This window comes from Ornithorhynchus anatinus, chromosome 7 (genome assembly GCF_004115215.2).
Source record: "Ornithorhynchus anatinus isolate Pmale09 chromosome 7, mOrnAna1.pri.v4, whole genome shotgun sequence".
Taxonomy (NCBI): Eukaryota; Metazoa; Chordata; class Mammalia; order Monotremata; family Ornithorhynchidae; genus Ornithorhynchus; species Ornithorhynchus anatinus.
The window spans coordinates 60,823,533-60,843,724 of NC_041734.1; the positions used below are offsets into that span (position 1 = coordinate 60,823,533).

The window sequence follows — 20,192 nt, forward strand, 5'->3', positions numbered from 1 at the left end:
TGCACAGGAGAGCTCCTATGCACAGGCTTCTTCAGCTATTCCCTCTCTTGAGTCTGATCTAGGTGTTTCGCCAGCCTCCCCCACCCTCCCTGGGAAGGAAACAGGGGAAAATACCCATTAGCTCTTCCCCTCCACCCTGTTCCATTCTCTGCTTACAAGGGGCAAGCAAGAGGAACTCAGCTCTAAGGAGGATGGGGGATGGGATGCCATCTGCTCAGATTTTGCGCCTGACACGGGAGAGATCAAGGCTGAGGCGGAGCTGGGTAGGGTGACCGGGCTGAGCGGAAAATTGGACCTGTGCCCTTTCCCCTGCATTCTATCCTGTTAAAATTCCAGTCAGAAGGGCAGAACGCAAGAAAATAGCATTACTGGGTGAGCCCAGTGACCCCATCCAGCCAGGGCTGGCCTGTTCTATAAACTGGGAAATACCTGACAGGAAGACTGGAGAGAGGCAGGAAGGATGAATTTGAGGAAAGGGAGCTTCCGCACCCAGCACTTAGAACAGTGCTTGACAGAGTAAAAGCTTAAGGGATGGCATAATCATCATCATCATCCTGTACTTCTGACTATGGTTGCATGCACTTTCTCGCAGGCTCTGGGTGAAGCTGTCTGGAATAACGGTGGTACTGGTTAAGCACTTACTACGTGCCAAGCATTGTACTAAGCACTGGAGTGGGTACAGTTTAAATGGTATCGCCATGTGGTGGTAAGTGGTATCGTGATGCCCTGTGGTGGTGGATGTGGCTCAGATTGGCCACTCAGGGGCCCAGTTGGATCTGGCCCCTGTCCCGGCCCTGCATCCAATCAGTCAAAGTTATTTATTGAGCGCTTACTTTGTACAGAGTAATAATAATAATGTTGGTATTTGTTAAGCGCTATGTGCCGAGCACTGTTCTAAGCGCTGGGGTAGACACAGGGGAATCAGGTTGTCCCACGTGGGGTTCACAGTCTTAATCCCTATTTTACAGATGAGGTAACTGAGGCATCGAGAAGTTAAGTGACTTGCCCACAGTCACACAGCTGGCAAGTGGCGGAGCCGGGATTCAAACCCATGACCTCTGACTCCAAAGCCCGTGCTCTTTCCACTGAGCCACGCTGCTTCTCTACTGACTCTACTGAGTACTGAACTGAACGTCTGGAATGCAGCCCAAGATTCAATCTCTGACGATGGTGGTAACAAGAAGCGTGGCTTAGTGGATAGAGCACAGGCCTGGGAGTCAGAGAACCTGGATTCTAATCCCTGATCTACCGCTTGTCTGCTATGTGACCTTTGGCAAGTCACTTAGCTTCTCTGGGCCTCAGTTACTTCATCTGTAAAATGGGGATTAAAATTATGAGCCCCCTGAGGGACATGGACTGTGTCCAACCTGACTAGCTCTTATCTATCTCAGCGCTTATATACTAAGCACCTAACAAATACCACCCCCCCCCCAAAAATCCCTGGAGGAAGCATAATGGGAGCTCTCCTGCACCCTGACCCTAATTGATAACTATAATGAGGTTCACATTGAGTAGCAGTGTGGTCGAGTGGATAGAGCACAGGAATGGGAGTCAGGAGAACTGAGTTCTAATGCTGGCTCTGGCACTTGACCTTAGGCAACTCTCTTTGATTTTCTGTGCCTCAGTTTCTTCATCTGTAAAATAATAATAACAGTGATAATTATGGTATCGGTTAAGTGTATACTATGTATCAAGCACTGTACTAAGCACTGGAGCAGATATGAGAGTCAGGTCCCACATGGGGCTCATAGTCTCAATAGGAGGGGGAACAGGTATTGAATCCCCATTTTGTAGATGAGGCAACTGAGGCACAGAGGAGTGAAGTGATTTGCCCAAGGTCACACAGGAGGTACATGGGAGAGCTGGGGTTAGAACCCAGGTTCTCTAGTCCAGGCCCAAGATCTTTCCAGGCTCTAGGTCATACTCTACATTCAATACCTGTTCTCCTTCCCCCTTAGACTATGAGCCCCACGTGGGACAAGGATGGTGTCTGATCTGAATGTACCGAATCCACCCCAGTGCTTAGCACAGTGTCTGGCACAGAATAAACACTTAAAAATACCATAATTATTATCGTGATTACAATCTGCCATACAACCAACCAATCTCTTTCCCCAATGAACTATGAACCACTCATGTACGAATTTATCCAACACTCCCTATTAAATATGAGCACAAGTTCCAATCCAATCAAATTCCACACTTCTACCCACTTGGTAGAATATTTTGGCTTTGGTTTGCCTTGAACCTACCACCACCTTCAAGCTGCAGTGGGTTTCCCGCCTCATCCCGTTAGAGTTTTTGATGAACAACAATTCCATGTTCATTCTGCCCACACCCTTCATGGTCCTTTAAATTTCAATTATGTTGCACTCAGTCTGCATTTCCAAACTGAAGGTTCTTAATCTTCTCAGTCTATCTTCATCAGAAAGCTTTCCCTCCACTCTCACGGCCACCGAGCTTAAAGTTGCCCTTCTCCACTACCTTCTCCAACTCTAATATTTCCTTTCCAAGGGGCAGCAACCGGAACGGTACACGATGTTCCAGGTGCAGATGGGCCATTGTTTTACAGGGTGACATGATGACTTTGTCCCAGCGCTTAGGACAGTGCTTGACAACTAGTAAGCGCTTAATAAATATTACAATTATTATTACAGGGTGGTAGAACTTCACCTCTTACTTGATATTCTTTCTCACAACACCTCAGTCAAGGCAGGACCTGATTCCTGCTTTGGTCCTTGGGAGTCCTGTGAGTTGACTGTTTCCCGCTGAGGACCAAGCCATGTTTCCTTGGCTCAGTAAATATGATTGACTGACATCTTAGCCTCTTGTTTTCTCAGAACTTCTTCGAAACCTGAAAAACCTAAAGTGGGAAGTCGGGGAGACACTAATAAAAATAGTCTAATAATAATTGTATTTGTTAAGCGCATACTATGTGCCCAGCACTGTTCTAAGCACTAGGGTAAATATAAGGTAATCAGATTGACCCACGTGGGGCTCACAGTCTTAATCCCCTTTTTACAGATGAGGTAACTGAAGCACAGAGACGTTAAGTGGTTTGCCCAAGATCACAGAGCAGACTAGCGGTTGGATCCGGGATTGGAACCCACGTCCCCTGACTCCCAAGCTCGTGTTCTTTCCACTAAGCCACGCTGCTTCTCAACCAAAACAACAACACCGTGATATTGAATGCTGGAATAGATACAATACAATCAGATCAGACACCATTTGTGTCCCACATGGGGCTTCCAAAAAGACGGGAGTGCATTTCCCTCCATAAGAGAAGATTGGCACTTCTTTTATTTATATTAATGTCTGTCTCTCCCTCAGACTGTAAGCTCATTAAGGGCAGAGAATGTATCTACCACCTGTGTTGAACTATACTCTCCGCAGCATTTAGTACAGTGCCCTGCCCACAGTAAGCACTCAATAAATAATAATGTCGGTATTTGTTAAGCACTTATTATGTGCAGAGCACTGTTCTAAGTACTGGACCACACTGTTTCTTGGTTATTGATTTCCTTATCCCCTTGTCTTTGTTCTATGTACTCTTTAGATGAGAAGCAGCGTGGCTTAGTGGAAAGAGCCCGGGCTTGGGAGTCCGAGGTCATGGGTTTTAATCCCGGCTCCGCCGCTCATCAGCTGGATGACCTTGGGCAAGTCACTTAACTTCTCTGTGCCTCAGTTACCTCATCTGTAAAAATGGGGATTAAAAAAAAAATGTGAGCCCCACGTGGGACAATCTGATTACCCTGTATCTACCCCAGCGCTTAGAACAGTGCTCTGCACATAGTAAGCGCTTAACAAATACCATAATAATTATTATTATTGCTCTTTTAACTACTGCACAAATATCACTGATTGATTAACACCCGGTCTCTGGGCCTATCCACAGGTGACCAGATGTGCCAATTTAAGAAGGAAATTTTGGTGTCTCCCCTGCTTCCCGCTTGACATTTTTCAAGTTTCAAAGAAGTCCTGAGAAAACTGGAGGCTAAAATGTCAGTCAATCATACTTATTGAGCACTTCTTGTGTGCAGAGCACTGTTCTAAGCACACTCAGTCAGTGGGCGGGGCCGTCGGCACCCATTTTCTTCCCTATTTTGGGGCCGAGGGGAGGATGGCGGAGCTGAACAAGCACCAGGCTGGGCCAAGTTCTGGACTCACCGGTCAGGAATTGTTTGGTTGGCTAAGGCAGCCAGAGCCAGCCTGGCAGCCCCAGAAGAAATAGAACCCACTCTCTAGAATCAGTGCCGCTATAACCTGGGGAGAAGCGCCCCTGCTAGCCCTTGTTGGGGAAGAAAAGGGATAATGTGGAGGGGCCACTGAAGGGAGATCGTTTCTAGAGAAGCCGCACGGTCTAGCAGGTAGAGCACGCGTCTGTGAGTCAGAAACAGCTGGGTTCTAATCCCCACTTGTGTGCCGTGTGACATTGGAAAGTCACTTCGCTTCTCGGTCCCTCAGTTGCCTCATCTGTAAAATAGGGATTAAGGCTGTGAGCCGCAGGTGGGACATGGACCGCGTCCAACCTGATTAACTTGTATCTACCCCAGGGCTTAGTACAGTGCCTGGCCCATAGGAAGTGTTTACTTTTTAAAAATGAAGAAGCAACCCCTCCAAGGTCCAGATGGGATTGGGTACAAAGAGGGAAACAGACTTGCTGGAACTAGTTGGAACCAGTTGGAAACTGGCTAAGCCCCCGCCCACCGGGATGAAGGTAGAGTTGACCAATGATTAGTTAACCTCCACCCTTGTTATGCCAAACAGACATGCACAGTGATGATGACAGTTTTTACATAGCGGGAGTGTAACGGTCATGTCAGGTATATGTAACAGACCAGTGCCTATTCGGGTCAGGGACTGTGTCCAACCTGATTAACTTGTACCAGCCCCAGTTCTTAGTGAAGTGCCTGGCACGTAGTAAGCACTTAAATACTGTGATTATTATTATTACTATTATTGTTATAAGTCTGTGCAGTGGGCAGTGTGGGCGGGGAAGTGGCCAACGTAACTACACCCTTGAGGTGGTGCTAATAATAATAATAATAGTAATAAACTGCGGTATTTGTTAAGGATTTACTATGTGCCAGACACTGTGCTACGTGCTTGGGTTGATAGAGGATAATCGGGATGGACACATTCCCTGTCCCACATGGGGCTCACAGTCTTAATTCCCATTTTACAGATAAGGAACTGAGGTACAGAGAAGTGAAGTGACTTGCCCAAGGTCACACAGCAAACAAGTGGCAGAGCTGGGATTAGAACCCGGGTCCTTCTGACTCCCAGGCTCGTGTGAACCGCGGGGGATAAAATGTGAGCCCCAAAACTCAGGGGTCTCACTTGCACTCTCTTTTTTTTCTTTTTGGTATTGGTAGGTGGTACAGTTTGAAAGTTGTAGATTAGCAACTTCTGGTCTACCTGTCCTGTGGTCTTCCTACTAGGCCACCCTGCTTCTCTCCTCAACTGTTTCTCCATTTTCCCGTGTCTCTCTGGTCCGTCTCGGGTTGACACTGCCGGCCCTTAGGGAGTTGTGACGTGGGGGTATCGTGGATATCTTCCAGACAGCCCTGGGACAATGACACCATCAGCCCGGCAGTGGGTGGTTCAGAGCTGCCCAATCACCCAGCTCTGACCAACCCCTTCCCAGGCGTCCTGGAGACCAAGCCCAGGGAAAGTCTGGATTGGGATCTTGAAGTGCCGACTGTGAGCTCCCTGTGGGCAGGGATTGATTGCATCTACCAAGACTGTTGTATTGTAATAATTATGTTGGTATTTGTTAAGCGCTGACTATGTGCAGAGCACTGTTCTAAGCCCTGGGGTAGACACAAGGGAATCAGGTTGTCCCACGTGGGGCTCACAGTCTTAATCCCCATTTTACAGATGACTGAGGCACAGAGAAGTTAAGTGACTTGCCCCAAGTCACACAGCTGACAAATGGCAGAGTCGGGATTCGAACCCATGATCTCTGACTCCAAAGCCCGTGCTCTTTCCACTGAGCCACGCCTAGTAGAGTGCTCTGCGCACAGTGAGCACTCGATAAATACCTTTGATTAACTGATTGTAGACAAAAATATCTCACTAAAAAGTCTGCCTGGGAAAAAGGGAGATAATTCACCGGCAACTGCAGATGCAAAGGGGTGGAGGTTAAATCAATAATATTCAGATGTCTCCAAGCTAAACTAATTACAAGGGAGCTTTAATGATTTTCACTGTCTAGGAAAGAGGAGTCCAATTTTTCTTGATTTTGCTTTCATTCAACCATAACCATTTTGGAAGAGCAACAGAAGGAAGGAGCTCCAGATTGAAGTTTTTGTCATCTTTACTTTCCAACCAGGTGAGTTTGCTTCCCCAGAGCTGAAACCAGTAAGGGAAAAGGTTTCGGGTACAAGGTTTATGTTGCTAACCTCAGCAGTTAGTACTGTACCCACACAATGCAGCTCCCAAGCCTCCTTCCTTTTCTCCCCTACCGAGTTTCTCTTTTCACTCTAGTAACTACAACCTGGCAGTGTAGTCTTCATTATTATTATTACTATTATTACATTCGGTATATGCATCATTGTGTGTTTAGCACTGTTCTAAGCACCGGTGCAGTTAGCAGCAAGTTAATCAGGAAGGCCTTCCCAGTCTGAGTCCCCCCTTTCCCTCTGCTCCCCCTCCCCTCTCCTCCCGCCCCACCCTCTGCTCTTCCCCCTTCCCCTCCCCTCAGCACTGTGCTCATTTGTATATATTATTACCCTATTTATTTTGTTAATGAGGTGAATATCTCCTTGATTCTATTTATCTTGATGATGATGTCTTGTTTTGTTCTGTTTTGTTTTGCTGTCTCCCCCGTCTAGACTGTGAGCCCGTCATCGGACAGGGAATGTCTCTATCTGTTGCTGAATTGTACATTCCAAGCGCTTAGTACGGTGCTCTGCACATAGTAAGCGCTCAACAAATACTAATGAATGAATGAATGAATGACACAGTCCCTGTCTCACATGGGGCTCACAGACTAAGTAGGAGGGAGAAAAGGCATTGAATCTCCATTTTCCCGATGAGGGAAACTGACGCACAGAGAAGTTCATTCATTCAGTAGTATTTATTGAGTGCTTACTATGTGCAGAGAATTGAGGTGACTCGCCCAAGGTCACATGTGGAGAAGCAGCGTGGCTCAGTGGAAAGAGCATGGGCTTTGGAGTCAGGGCTCATGAGTTCGAATCCCAGCTCTGCCACTTGTCGGCTGTGTGACTGTGGGTAAGTCACTTAACTTCTCTGTGCCTCAGTTCCCTCATCTGTAAAATGGGGATTAAGACTGTGAGCCCCACGTGGGACAACCTGATTCCCCTATGTCTACCCCAGCGCTTAGAACAGTGCTCGGCACATAGTAAGCGCTTAACAAATACCAACATTATAATTATTATTAACTGGCAGACCCAGGATTAGAACCTAGGTCTTCTGACTCTCAGGCCTGGGCTCTTTCTACTAAGCCACACTGCTTCTTGGAGCTTCTGGGCCTCCTCCTCTTTTTACTTCTGATTTCCCTCACCCCGAGGCCCAGTCAGAACAAATGAGATCCTGCCCCTCCAAATAAGTGACCAGGAAAAGGCAAGGAAGAGTACAGAAGCAGTGTGGCCTAATGGATAGAGCACAGACCTGGGAGTCAGAAGGACCTGGGTTCTAATCCCGGCTCCACCACTTGTCTGCTGTGTGACCTTGGGCAAGTCACTTCACTTCTCTGGGCCTCAGTTACCGCACCTGTAAATTGGGGATTAAGAATGTGAGCCCCACATGGGACAGGGACTGCATCCAAGCTGATAACCTCGTACCTACCCCAGTGCTTGGCACATAATAAGCACTTAACAAATACTATAATCATTATTATTATTAATAACAAATACCATCATTATCTTTATTAACTACAGGAATCAGCCAGGAGCAGGAACAGCAGCTACGGCAGCATGTCCGAAATGAAGCTGGCAAGCGGTTTTCTGGAGAGGCTCTGACTGCAGCCATTGGAGGTGTGTGTAAGTACGAGGAGGAGGGAGTGGGGACTGGGTGACGTCTGTTAGCCAGCTGCAGCCCACAGCATGCTGAGATTCGAAACCCCCATTTCCACTAATCCTCTTGGCATCGATAACCTGTTCTGGGAAAGCTTCTTCTCCCCCTGCCCCACTTAATACCGCTTCTGCCACTTGTCTGCTGGGTGATCTAGGGTAAGTCACCTCTCTGGGCCTCAGTTACCTCATCTGTAAAATGGGGATTGAGACTGTAAGCCCCATGTGGTTACAGGGACTGCGTCCAACCCGATTTGCTTGTATCCACCCCAGTGCTTAGTAAAGCGCCTGGCATATAATAAGTGGAAATACCACAATTATTATTTTGATATTGGGGAGGGGGTGGCCAGAGAGGGGCAGCACTGGGATTTTGGCCTGCTTGGCCTATCCTCTGTCCTGGAATTGCTGCTGGTGAACTCTAGACTCGGTGCTGATAATTCAGATCCCAAGCCTACTTAAGGACGTCGTCTGCAGGATGAAAAGCCTGAGGAAGGAAGGGCAACCCTGTCTGGTCTTGAGAAGCCTGATTTGACCCTGGAATTTCCTTCTGGGCCTTGCTGGGCAGGGTGGGAGAAGAAAGCAGAGAGTGGGCATCTCTGGTTGTTGTTGTACTTTCCCAGATGCTTAGTACAGTGCTTTGCACACAGTAAGTGCTCAATAAATATGATCGAATGAATGAATGGTTGGCAAAGGGCATCTCTGGTTGGCATGAGCACAGAGCCAGTGGGCTGCACAGAAAATGAATGCTCTCTCTCTCTCTCCCTCTGGGTCCTGGAGTAGGCTCTGGACCAAGCCTTCCTGTAGATCTCAGACCCAGAGAGCTTTGCTGCTGGGAAGAGACGTAGGGGGAGGGGAGCAAGACGGCGAGTGGGCGGAAATGGAATCCCCATTCATCACGACTCTTTGGTATCTCGGACTGGATCTGCTTTTAGTGCTGTTCATTTTAAATAAATATCCCTAACGATACGCTTTTACTCAATGCACGAGATCTGTCTTTTTCAAAGGGAATGAAAGCCAGGAGCGAAGCGAGGCAGCCAAGCAAGAGCTCCAACTCTTCCTGCTGAGGATGTGGATGGCCTTCTCTGAACAGTGTGAGCGTAGTTGGCAGCCCCGGGCTTTTATGTCTTCACAGACATCATCCTCATCATCAACATAATAATAATAATTATGGTATTTGTTAAGCGCTTACTATGTGCCAAGCACTTTTCTAAACGCTGGGGTACATACAAAGTAAGCAGGTCATTCCACGAGGGGCTCACAGAATAATCCCCATTTTACAGATGAGGTAACTGAGGCACAGAGAAGCCAAATGACTTGCCCAAAGTCACACAGCTGACAAGTGGTGGAGTCAAGATTAGAACCCATGACCTCTGACTCCCATGCCTGTGTTCTTTCCACTAAGCCACAATGCTTCTCCAAAATAATGATGGTATTTGTTAAGCATTTATATGTTTACAGATGAGGTAACTGAGGCACAGAGAAGCCAGGTGACTTGCCCAAAGTCACACAGCTAAGTGGCAGAGACAGGATTAGAACCCACGACACCTGACTCCCAAACCCAGGCTCTTTCCAGTAAGCCACGCTGCTTCTCATCATCCCTCCCTCAACCTCATTGTCACCATCCTCATCACCATCCACATCATTGGCCCCCTCCCCATCATCATCAATTTCATTGTCGCCCTCAACCTCAATATCATCACCCTCATCATCACCATCACCCTAGTCAGTTTCACCCTCATTTTCGTCATCTTTACCCTTAACATCGTCGTCCTCCTCCTCTCCCTTCTCTTCCTCCTCCTTTTTTTTTTTCATCTGTGTGGCCTACCGGGAAGGGCATGAGACTGGCAGTTAGGAGACCAGGTTCTAATCCCAGCTCTGTCACCAGTCTACTATGTGACCTAGGGCAAATCCCTTAACCTCTGTGGCCTTAATTTGCTTATTTGTAAAATGAGGATGAGATATAAGTGCTTAGAAAAGTGCTCCAGTGCTTAGAACAATGCTTGGCACATAATAAGCACTTAACAAATACCATCACTATTATATAAACCCTGAGGCTTTGAGCCCTGCATGGGACAGGCATGGCACCTGACCCAATTATCTAGTCCAACACTTAGCAAAATTCTTGGCACATGGGTAAAAGTTGAATAAATAGCATAATAATAATTTCTCTTATCACTGGTATTGAGTGAGCACCTATTATTTTCTTGGCACTTTTCTGCAGCAAGGGTATTGTGGTTTTAGAGCATTTAGACATCGGGTTCCTGGCCTCAGGGAGCTGTTAGTCTAACAGAAAAGCACGCACATTGTTGACCCAAACCACCAGCAGCAATCCTAAAGCCAAACTGGCTGAGGCGGCACTCACGGACAACTGGCTGATTTGGGCGCTGAGGCACAAAATCGATTGCTGAAAGCTGAAGTCCGTGGTAGGGTGAGTGTTAGACTTTGAGAGGCAGGGTGGTCTAGTGGTAAGAGCCCTGGCCAGGGGGTCAGAAGGACCTAGGTTCAAATCCCAGCTCTGCCACTAGTCTGCTGTATGGCCTTGGACAAGTCACTTCAGTTACCTCATCTGCAAAATGGGGATTAAGACTGTGAACCCCACCTGGGACAAGGACTGTGTCCAACCCAAACTGCTTTTATCCACCCCAGTGCTTATTACAATGCCTGGCACATAGTAAGCTCTTAACTAATACCACAATTATTAATTATTATTATTTAGGGCTAGGATGAAGGTTACCTTTCAGTTTTTCTGGTTTTTCAAGGATCGATCACCCAGCTTCCGTGAAGAAGGGTTGATATGCAAACAATCGGCTCTGTCGCAGATGGTTTTTGGTAGTGTTGGCGGCTAACACGAGGATGAGGCGCTGTGGGTGTGGGTACATTCACAGATGTCCCTTAGAACACATCACATTCAGGTCCAGGCAGGTATCTAGAGGTGGAAGAGGGAGAGGAAATGTTTGGTTTGCAGAAGGGAGCTCAGCAGTGAGCAGAAGTGTCATGACCTCCCAATCTCACCCCCTCGAAGCTGGGAAGGAACAGGGGATCAATCAGTCGATCAATACTACGTATTGAGCAATTACTCTATGCAGAGCACTGCTTGGGAGGGTGCAGTAGAGTAAGGAGACATGATCCCTGCCCTCAAGGAGCTTATGCTCCAGAAGGGGAAACAGATGCTTTCAAATATATTCCAGATAGGGAACAGTGCCTAAGGGAAACAGGATGTGACATTTGCTTACTTTCAGAGTTCTGAACTCAAACTGATTCATTCAGTATGAACCTCTCCCATCCTAGTGAGTTCCCTGTAGGGGTACTGGACAGGGGGCTTTGTGGCTCAGAATTCTTGGAAGAGATGTGTTAGACCTCACACCCTGGGAGAGCTCAGAACCCCCTCCCCATCTTTAGCCCATGAACTCCACCACCTGAAGTCTAAGATCTGCAGCTGGCAGCTGGTGGCTCTTTTTTGGAAAAGAGGAGAGAGAGAGAGTGGGGATGGGGGTAGATGGTGAGCCCAGCCCTCCTACACCCCCCCACCACCTACCTCAGCCTGTCCCCTCTCCTTCTCCTCCTCCTTTTCCACCTCCTCCGGTTCCTTTTTCTTCCTCCTCTCCCTCCTCCTCTTCCTCGTCCTCCCCCTCCTCCTTCTCATCATCCTCATCCTTGTCCTCCTCCTCCTCTTCTGGCCCCAACCCCCCTCATCTCTATGCCCCGTCACACCCGCACACGGCCCGCTGGGGAGCACCATGGCAACGCCGTGGTCTTTAAACACAAGAGTTTGTGCTGCGATCACAGAGTGGCATTAGGCAATTTAATTAAGGATCTGGCGGCGGACAAACTTTGTCAGAGGCATTTTATGAAATTCCATTGTATTGTACAGCCCTCCTGCACTCAGAGCAGCTCAGGAGGGGCTCCCTTTGAAGGACCTGGTGGGGCTTTCCCTCCTTCTCCTTCCTCCCCACTAAGAGGCTTGGTCTCTTTTGTACAGTGTAGTGTGTAGACAAAATCCCTGCCTCCACCAAGCTAGCAATGTATCTAAAATAAATTACAGGTAGAGAAAGCCTCAAAGTATGCAGATGTGAACGTAAGTACTCTTAAAGTGGGGTGAGTATCCAAGTGCGTAGAGGGTAATCAGTCAATCAGACCCAAGTGCATAGGTGACCCAGAAAGGAGAGAGAATTTGTCAGAGAGATGAGTCGTGAGTCAGGGAAGGCTTCTTGGAAGAGATGTGATTTTAGTTAGGGCTTGGAAGATGGGGAGCGTGGTGGTCTCTCACATCTGAAGAGGGAGGGAGTCCCAGGAAGGGAAGGAGGGTGTGAGCAAGGGGTTGAAAAAGGGGAGATGAGTGCGAGACACAGAAGGTAGGTTGGTGTTAGAGGAGCTAAGAGTACAGGCTGGGCTGTAGTGGGAGAGGAGCGAGCTTAGGTAGGAGGCAAGGAGCTGATCGAGTGCCTTGAAACTTGGCTCTGTACCCTTTGGCCACTTGATATTCACCCCACTCATAACCCTATTATTTATATTAATGTTTGTCTCCCCCTCTAGGCTATAAGCGCCTGTGGCTGGGGATCTTGTTTCCATCTCTGTTGTGTTGTACTCTCTCCAGCATTTAGCCCAGTGGTCTGAACACAGTAAGCACTCAATAAATACCATTGTTTCACTGATTGAATTAAACCATCTAGGACATAGGCAACTATTTTTATTCTGAATCAGACCCATGGTCCATCCAGCCCTCTATTCCGGATCTGAGGGGGCACCAAAGAAATTCTTCAAGGACCAGTGAGATGGTTGCCTTTCTAGACCTCCAGCTGCATGGGTTTGGACATTTTTCTAATCTTTCCCTTCAGTCACCCAAATCCCTATTCTCAGCATTTTTTTTTTTTGCTAAAATTGGGTCGATTTTTGGTTCCCATTGCAAATACTGGCACATACTGAATTTGCCACCAAATGAATTTAGACTGTAAGCTTGTTGTGGGCAGGGAATGTGTCTGTTTACTGTTATATTGTACTCTCCCAAGCACTTAGGATAGTGCTCTGCACACAGTCAACATTCAAAAAGGATGATAGATTGATTGATTAATCTGATGGGAAGTTTTTTATGGTATTTGCTAAATGGTTACTATGTGTCAGCCACTGTCAGCAGCTGTGGTACATAGAAGCTAATCAGGTTGGACACAGTCCATGTCCCATATGAGGCTCACAGCCTTAATCCCTATTTTGAGTCCCCATATGAGGGACTGAGGCACACCAAAGTCAAGTAACTTGTCCAAGGTCACACAGCAGACAAGTGGCAATGTCGGGACCTGGGTTCTAGTCCCTCTGACTTCCAGGCCCATGCTCCATCCACTAGGGCCCAAGTTCTTCTTTAGGATCCACCCCAAATCCCATCTGCCTTTCATTTTCTTTTTAAATTCATAGATGCGGTGAGGTTTTGAAACAGCATCAGAGCCATGAAAATAAGCAAGGCTTTTGGGTCCAAGGTCTGAAAAGAATCAGGGCAGAACTAAAGGAAATCAGGCCATGGGCTTAAAGGAAAGCAAGCAATAGGTCTAATAATGGAAACCAGACATCTGGGCCTAAATTCATAGACTCTCCTCAGCCTCTCCTTTCTCCTTTTCCTCTGTGTTAGGTTTCCATGGAGCTCAGTGACTGAGAGTTGGGGGAAGGGGTGGAAAAGAGGGAGAGGAGACTCTCTGAGCCCAGGGAAGCATGGAGCAGGAGGTGGAGAGGGAAGTGACAAGGAGGGCAGAGAATTGACTTCGAAGGCCCTGGGGGATATCTTCAGAGGAATGATTTTTAAAAGTGATATTCCTGATCTAGCCATGCCCCATTCCTCTCCCTCCCTGCACCGGCCTTTGCAGAGCAGGTGACAGATAGGGCCCTGGCCACATTAGGAGGGTAGTGTGCCTCCATCTTCTCACTGTACTTTATTCTCATCTATCTTGCCGCTGACCTCTCTCTCATGTCCTGCCTCTGACCTGGAACGCCCTCCCTACAAATCCGACAGTGACTCTCCCTTTAAAGCCTTAATGAAGGCACATCTTCTCCAAAAGGCCTTCCCTGACTAAACCCACCTTTCCTATTCTCCCCCTCCCTTCTGCATTGTTCTGACTTGCTCCTTTTATTCATCTACCCTCCCAGCCCCACGGCACTTATGTATATATCTATAATCTATTTATATTAATGTCTGTCTCCCCCTCTACAGCGAAAGCTCATTGTGGGCAGGGAATGTGTCTGTTTTATTGTTGCATTGTACTCTCTCAAGCGCTTAGTACAGCGCTCTGCAAACAGTAAGTGCTCGATAAATCTGATTTACTGACTGACTAGTGAGATCCTGTAGCTGGCTTCCCCCTGCAGGAGGGAGGTGGGTGTGGGGTGAGGATTGTTGCTTAGCGAGAGCCAAGAGGAGCAGCTTGCTTGAATGCCCACAGGGTAGATGCCAACGTGGCTCTTTTTTTCTTGACACTCACTGTGGCTCATGGCAGCTGGGGAAAGACTGTCCAGTAATTCTGTGAACTGCTGGACTCATCAAGCAGAAGGGACCAAGGGCTCCCAGTCGAGCCCTTGGAGTCATCACCTGGATTCCCGGCTTCTCCCGCACAGCTGGGCCGGCACCGTTAAGCACTTAGTACAGTGCTCTGCAAACAGTAAGCGCTCAATAAATACGACTGAATGAATGACAAGAAGCAGCTTGTTTGGTGGACTCCAGGACAAGGGGAAATCAGGGATCCAGAGGTCAGATCACCCTGAGCAGGAGTGACCCTGGCACTGGGTCACTTAGCCCAACCCCGGTGATAGGGCCATCGGGCAGCTTGGCTGAACGACATCTGGGAGATCCACGGGTTCCAGGCTGAGCCGTTATCCTAATAATTATGGTATTTGTTAAGCTCTTACTATGTGCCGAGCACTGTTCTAAGCACTCAGGTAGATACAAGGTAATCAGGTTGTCTCATGTAGGGGTCACGGTCCTAATCCCCATTTTACAGATGAGGTAACTGAGGCCCAGAGAAGTGAAGTGACTTGCCCAAGGTCACACGGCAGACAAGTGGTGGAACTGGGATTAGGCCCCACATCCTCTGACTCCCAAGCCCGTGCTCTTTCCACTAAGCCACTCTGCTCTGTCCGGAATGGACTTGGTTGCTGCTAAGCTCTTCTCTCCTCCCCTCCGTTCCTCATCCTGCCTTCCCAAGCCTTGTCCCTTCTGATGGAAAGAGGGGCCTGCCTAGACCTGGCTGAAGGCATATCGGTGCCAAGAAGTTATCCTTCTGCTGCCAGACTCTGTCCCGGCAGACTCTTTGGGTCTACTGGTCCAGGCTGAGTTCTTCCCTATTAAAACGCATGGAGAAGCTGGAAGGGATCCAGAGAAAGGCCACAAAAATGATGAAAGAAGTGGAAAATGGATCCTTTAAGGCACAGTTAAAGGAGCTGGGGATTTAGCCAGGAGAGGAATAGGCTGATGGGAAACTGAATAAGGAGGATAATATTGATTCGCTGTTCTCCAAGACTACTGAAGCCGGAACAAGAGGAAATGAGCTTAATTTGGTTGGACATAAAGGGAGAACTTCCTAACTCTCAGGGGGCTTGGACACTGGAACAAATTACTCAGGGAATCTCCATCTGAGAGTATATTTAGAAAAGGCAACTGACATCTACCTGTCCTGAACAGTTAAGGTGTACATCCACCCAGAGGCAGGAGCTGGACGAGATGACCTCTGGCCAGCCCTTCCAGCTCTGGATCCTAGGGTTCATCCATTAGATTGTAATATCCTTGAGGGCAGGATACCAACTCTACTGTGCTCTCTCAAGTGCTCAGTCCAGTGCTCTGCCCACAGTAAATGCTCAACAAACAGCTTTGACTGATTGGGTGAGGAATGATGGGGAACACCTCAAGGACAGGGTTGGGCCTAGGAGTAGGCAATTTTGATCGTTCACCCAAGAGGCAGGGGAGAAGACCTAGTCTCTGGGTTTGGTCCAGACCCAACTAAAGAAGCGTCATAGCCTAGTGAAATGAGCTCAGGCCTGGGAGACACAAAGCCTGGGTTTTAATCCCAGCTCTGCCACTTATCACTGGGTGACCTTGAACAAGTCATTTCATTCCCCTGTGCCTTAGTTACCTCCTCTGTAAAAAGGAGATGAAATCCTATTCCCTTCTCTGAGTCCCATGTGGGACAAGGAATGTGCCCAACTTGATTAACCTGTATCTACCCCAGGGCTTATTATAGTGTTTGGCACTTAGTAAGCACTAAACAAAAACAACAACAAAAAGTCCAGGACATTTTTCTCTTTTCAGATCTAGGTCTTTAGATAAGAGAGGCAGTGTAGCTTAGAGTATAGAGCACAGACCTGGGAGTCAGAAGGACCTGGGTTCTATTCCCGGCTCCACTACTTGTCTATTGTGTGACCTTGCACAAATCACTTAACTTTTCTGTGCCTCAGTTTCCTCATCTGTAAAATGGGGATCAAGACTATGAGCCCTATGTGGGAGGGACTCTGTCCAACCCGATTATCTTGTATCGACCCCAGTGTTTAGAAGAGTGCCTGACACATAGTAAATGCTTAACAAATACCACAATTATTATTATTAGATACAGGGTTTGTGGGAGACGGTCAAACAGCTAGGTAAGGTGCCCCCTGCTCTCTGGAGATGGGTGGGTTTGTTTTATGTTTTATGACCTAACTCTGGTCCTGTGACCTAGGTTCTGGGGTTTGTAGCTGTGGCCAAATGTGGGAGGAGGAGGAAGGTGTTATCTATCCTCAGGCACAGTGATGTCAATGAGGTCAGCAGGGTGAACGACACTGGTTCTCTTCAAGCAAAAGGCCAATTCGTGGACTGTTTTGACTCTGTGATGATGACTGGCGTAGACCTCGCCCCCCAAAACCCCCCTCCTGGCCCTCAGCCATCAATAGCCCTCTTCCCACATTCTGGGCTTTGGACAGTTGCCATCCCCCTTATCCTTCAGGAATCCCCTGAAATAGGGCCAGTCACATCTGGTGTCCATGTCCAGGATCCAGTGGGAGGGTAACATGCCCTTGTTTACAGCCGGGCCCCAGGAAGAACTCAGAGTGGGTGAAGAGGGACATGAGCTGGGAGGGGTTGAGTGGTGGGGAGGGTGTGGGTGGGGAGGTTTGAAGTCAGGTGACCTTTTCCCAAAGCAGTCAAACATTCTTCCTGGGCGGGGAGTGAAACAATGGAGTCACAGCTTTCCAGATGGAATGGAAAACCGAAAGGCAAAGAGAAGAAAAAGAGTAGAGCAGTTTCTTTTGCTCTTCTCCCCTTTCTTTCTCTCAGCATCTCACTCTCTGTTCTCTCCCTCTGCTTTGTCATTTGGTCTGTGCCTGTTTCTACCTCCATCTCTCCGCCCCTGCAGCCCCCAGCGGCCCCCGGCTTTTGCTGCAGCCCTCCCGCTCTGCCTCTCCCCCGCCTCTCCCCTGCCCGGAGTCTCACTCTTGGTTGCGGTAGCCGTGGCAACAGCCCAGTTTCCCATCCCCGGCAGCATTTCTCTTATAGAGGCGGAGGGGGACGGGGGAGGGCAGTGCTGGGCACAGAAGAGGAACAGGAGAGGAAGGGGCTGATCAAGGGCTGAACCGAAGCTGTGACCGAGAGGTTGCGAGGAGATGGTGAGGGTTGAGGGTGGAGAAGGGAATAGGGGTAGGAATCTCGCAAGTTCCCCCTCAAAGCCCTAAAGAACTTGGGAAGACAGGAGAGCCAATCGAGTGTGGGCTACCTAGCTACTTCTCTCACCTCTCCCCAATCTCCAGGCCCAAAGGAGCTGGGAACCTGCACCAAACCCTCTGGGACAGTGGCATCCAGTGCCCAGCCTGACCATGGCCAAAGAAGCATCCCAGTGCCCCCAGGCCCCTTACCCTCAACACCAAGGCACCACACCAGTAAGGTCATCACCCAGCAGGGAGATTCCTTGAGCTGGGCCCCCTACCACCACCCCGCCGGAGGAGTGAGAAAAGCCCAGAAGTTAAGCTCACTGTGGGCAGGGAATCTGTTTGTGAATTGCTGTATTGTGCTCTCCCGAGCGCTTAGTACAGTGCTTTGCACACAGCAAGGGCTGAATAAATACGATTGAATGAACGAATGAGGTGACCTGGAGTCCGAGATGTGGCACCTGGCCAGGTGATGCCAGCTCATTTTCACCATCACGTACCTCAAGAATTACCCCAGGGGAGATTGTCCCCTTGTAACGATGATAAAAATACTACTAATAAATACAGCAGAAGCTAATCTTCCTCCAGAGGCTCTCTCCTAGGCCCGCATAGCTCTGTGCAGATCAGGTGGATGTGCTTTCCTCTCTGAGGAGGGGAAAGGATTTGATTCCATCCTGAGCTCCCGGTTGGGGACCCCGACTCCCAGGAGAAATGCAAATCCAAGTTCACGTCGCATGTTGGTGCCAGAGCTGGGAATAAAACCCAAGCTTCCTGCCTCCCAGCCCAGGGCTCCATTATCCCTGATGAAATCGGGATTCTTCAATGGCCTGCCCCAAGGGGACTCCCCGCCCCCCTGCCTTCTCCCCTGTGTGTCATACTGCACCCTGTCCTAGGCCTGGGGCCAAGTCTGTTCCCTGGTCCATTTCCCTGGACACCCCAGCGGTCCCCTCCCTCTCACTCCACCCCCGCCTGGGTCTTGGCTCCGCCGCAGGGGACTGGCCGTCCTCAGCCGGGGTCAGGCAGTGGAGGATGACTTTCTGCTTGCAGCCAGGACTCATTACCCAGCAAATGTCTAGTTTAAACAAGTGATTAGGCAGGTCTATTAGAGGAGTGCGTGCTGTAAGGAGTGGAGGGAGAGAGATTGCCAGAGGGGCAGGAGAGAGGAAAGGAGGGAGAGGGGGAACCTGGTGTCAGCTGGGAACCCATAAGGCAATCACTCCTTCCTCTGTCACACCCAGATCCCTACCCCATCGTGTCCCTCCCTAGAACGGGGGGCGCCTGGGGTAAGCACAACCATCCTCAGGGAGCCCAAAACCATCTTCAAACCTGCCTGGGCTCTGGGTGAAAGGCAGCGTGGAGGGATTCAGAGTCCACAGATAATTTAGACAGTTTTTGTTTTTTTTTGAACCAACAACCTTCACTGTAGTTTTTCCCTGCAGCTACCAGTATGGAGCTAATGAAGTTCTTGGAGATCACTTCATTTTATTTCCCCAGCCCACTCGCGGGGCTAAGGGATCAGAGAGCCGAGAAATGGTCAACGGCAGCGAGCCAGGGGAATGTCGAGCCGCTGAGGAACTGGGATAATCCACCACTGGTTCGCCAGTTGGCAGAGGCTGGAGTTGGGCCAGGCTTTGACGCACACACCAGTCCAAGCCATGCTTTACCCACCGGGTGCTTCCTCCCTAGGCAATCCAATCATGTTGATGTTTATCTCTCCAGTTTCTGCTTCATTGTCCCGTGGGCTTGAGGTTGCCTGTCTATCTGACTGTCAGTCGGGTTGGCTGAGAGCCTCTGAGCTCCTGGCAGGGTCTTGCAGGAAATCAGGTGCCAATCCTTGAGGGTTTGGGGTGGCCCTTAGTGACAGCAGCAGACTGGTTGAGGAAGGAAGGAGGGAGTAAGGGAGGGAACGCTGGAGACAGCAGCTGAGGAACAGCTTCTGTTCAGAGACAGACAAAGGGCCAGAGGCATGGCCAGAGCCATCTCTCTGCCCTCTCCTTCTCCTCCCACCATGCCGGGGGCCCAAGGGAAAGGAGAAAAAGGACTGGCCAGCGGAGGAGAGGATGGGCAGTTTTTGTAGCAGGCAGGACAGCGGTTTGGTCCAAACTCTCGCTCATTCATTCAATCGTATTTATCAAATGCTTATTGTGTGCAAAGCACTGTACTAAGTGACTGAGAGAATACAATATAACAATAAACAGACACTTTCCCTGCCCACAATGAGTTTACAGTCTAGAGGCTGGATAATTGATTCTATTTAGTTGCCATTGTTTTTACGAGATGTTCTTCCCCTTGACGCTGTTTAGTGCCATTGTTCTTGTCTGTCCGTCTCCCCCGATTAGACTGTAAGCCCGTCAAACGGCAGGGACTGTCTCTATCTGTTGCCGACTTGTTCATCCCAAGCGCTTAGTACAGTGCTCTGCACATAGTAAGCGCTCAATAAATACTATTGAATGAATGAATGAATGAATTCCCAAAGGAGGTTTTCCTGGGAACCAATGCACCCAGCATTTG

At 48.9% G+C, this 20,192-nt stretch overlaps 1 protein-coding gene across 2 annotated transcripts in view; it reads right to left on the reverse strand.

The window, feature by feature from the left end:
* LRRN2 (leucine rich repeat neuronal 2) overlaps positions 1-20,192 on the reverse strand; it is a 71,283-nt gene that overhangs the window by 15,402 nt on the left and 35,689 nt on the right. For both annotated transcript variants that reach the window (XM_029069935.1, XM_029069934.2), the window contains exon 2: positions 10,771-10,962. The gene's annotated coding sequence lies outside the window, so the exon portion shown is untranslated. The remainder of the gene's footprint in view (positions 1-10,770; positions 10,963-20,192) is intronic.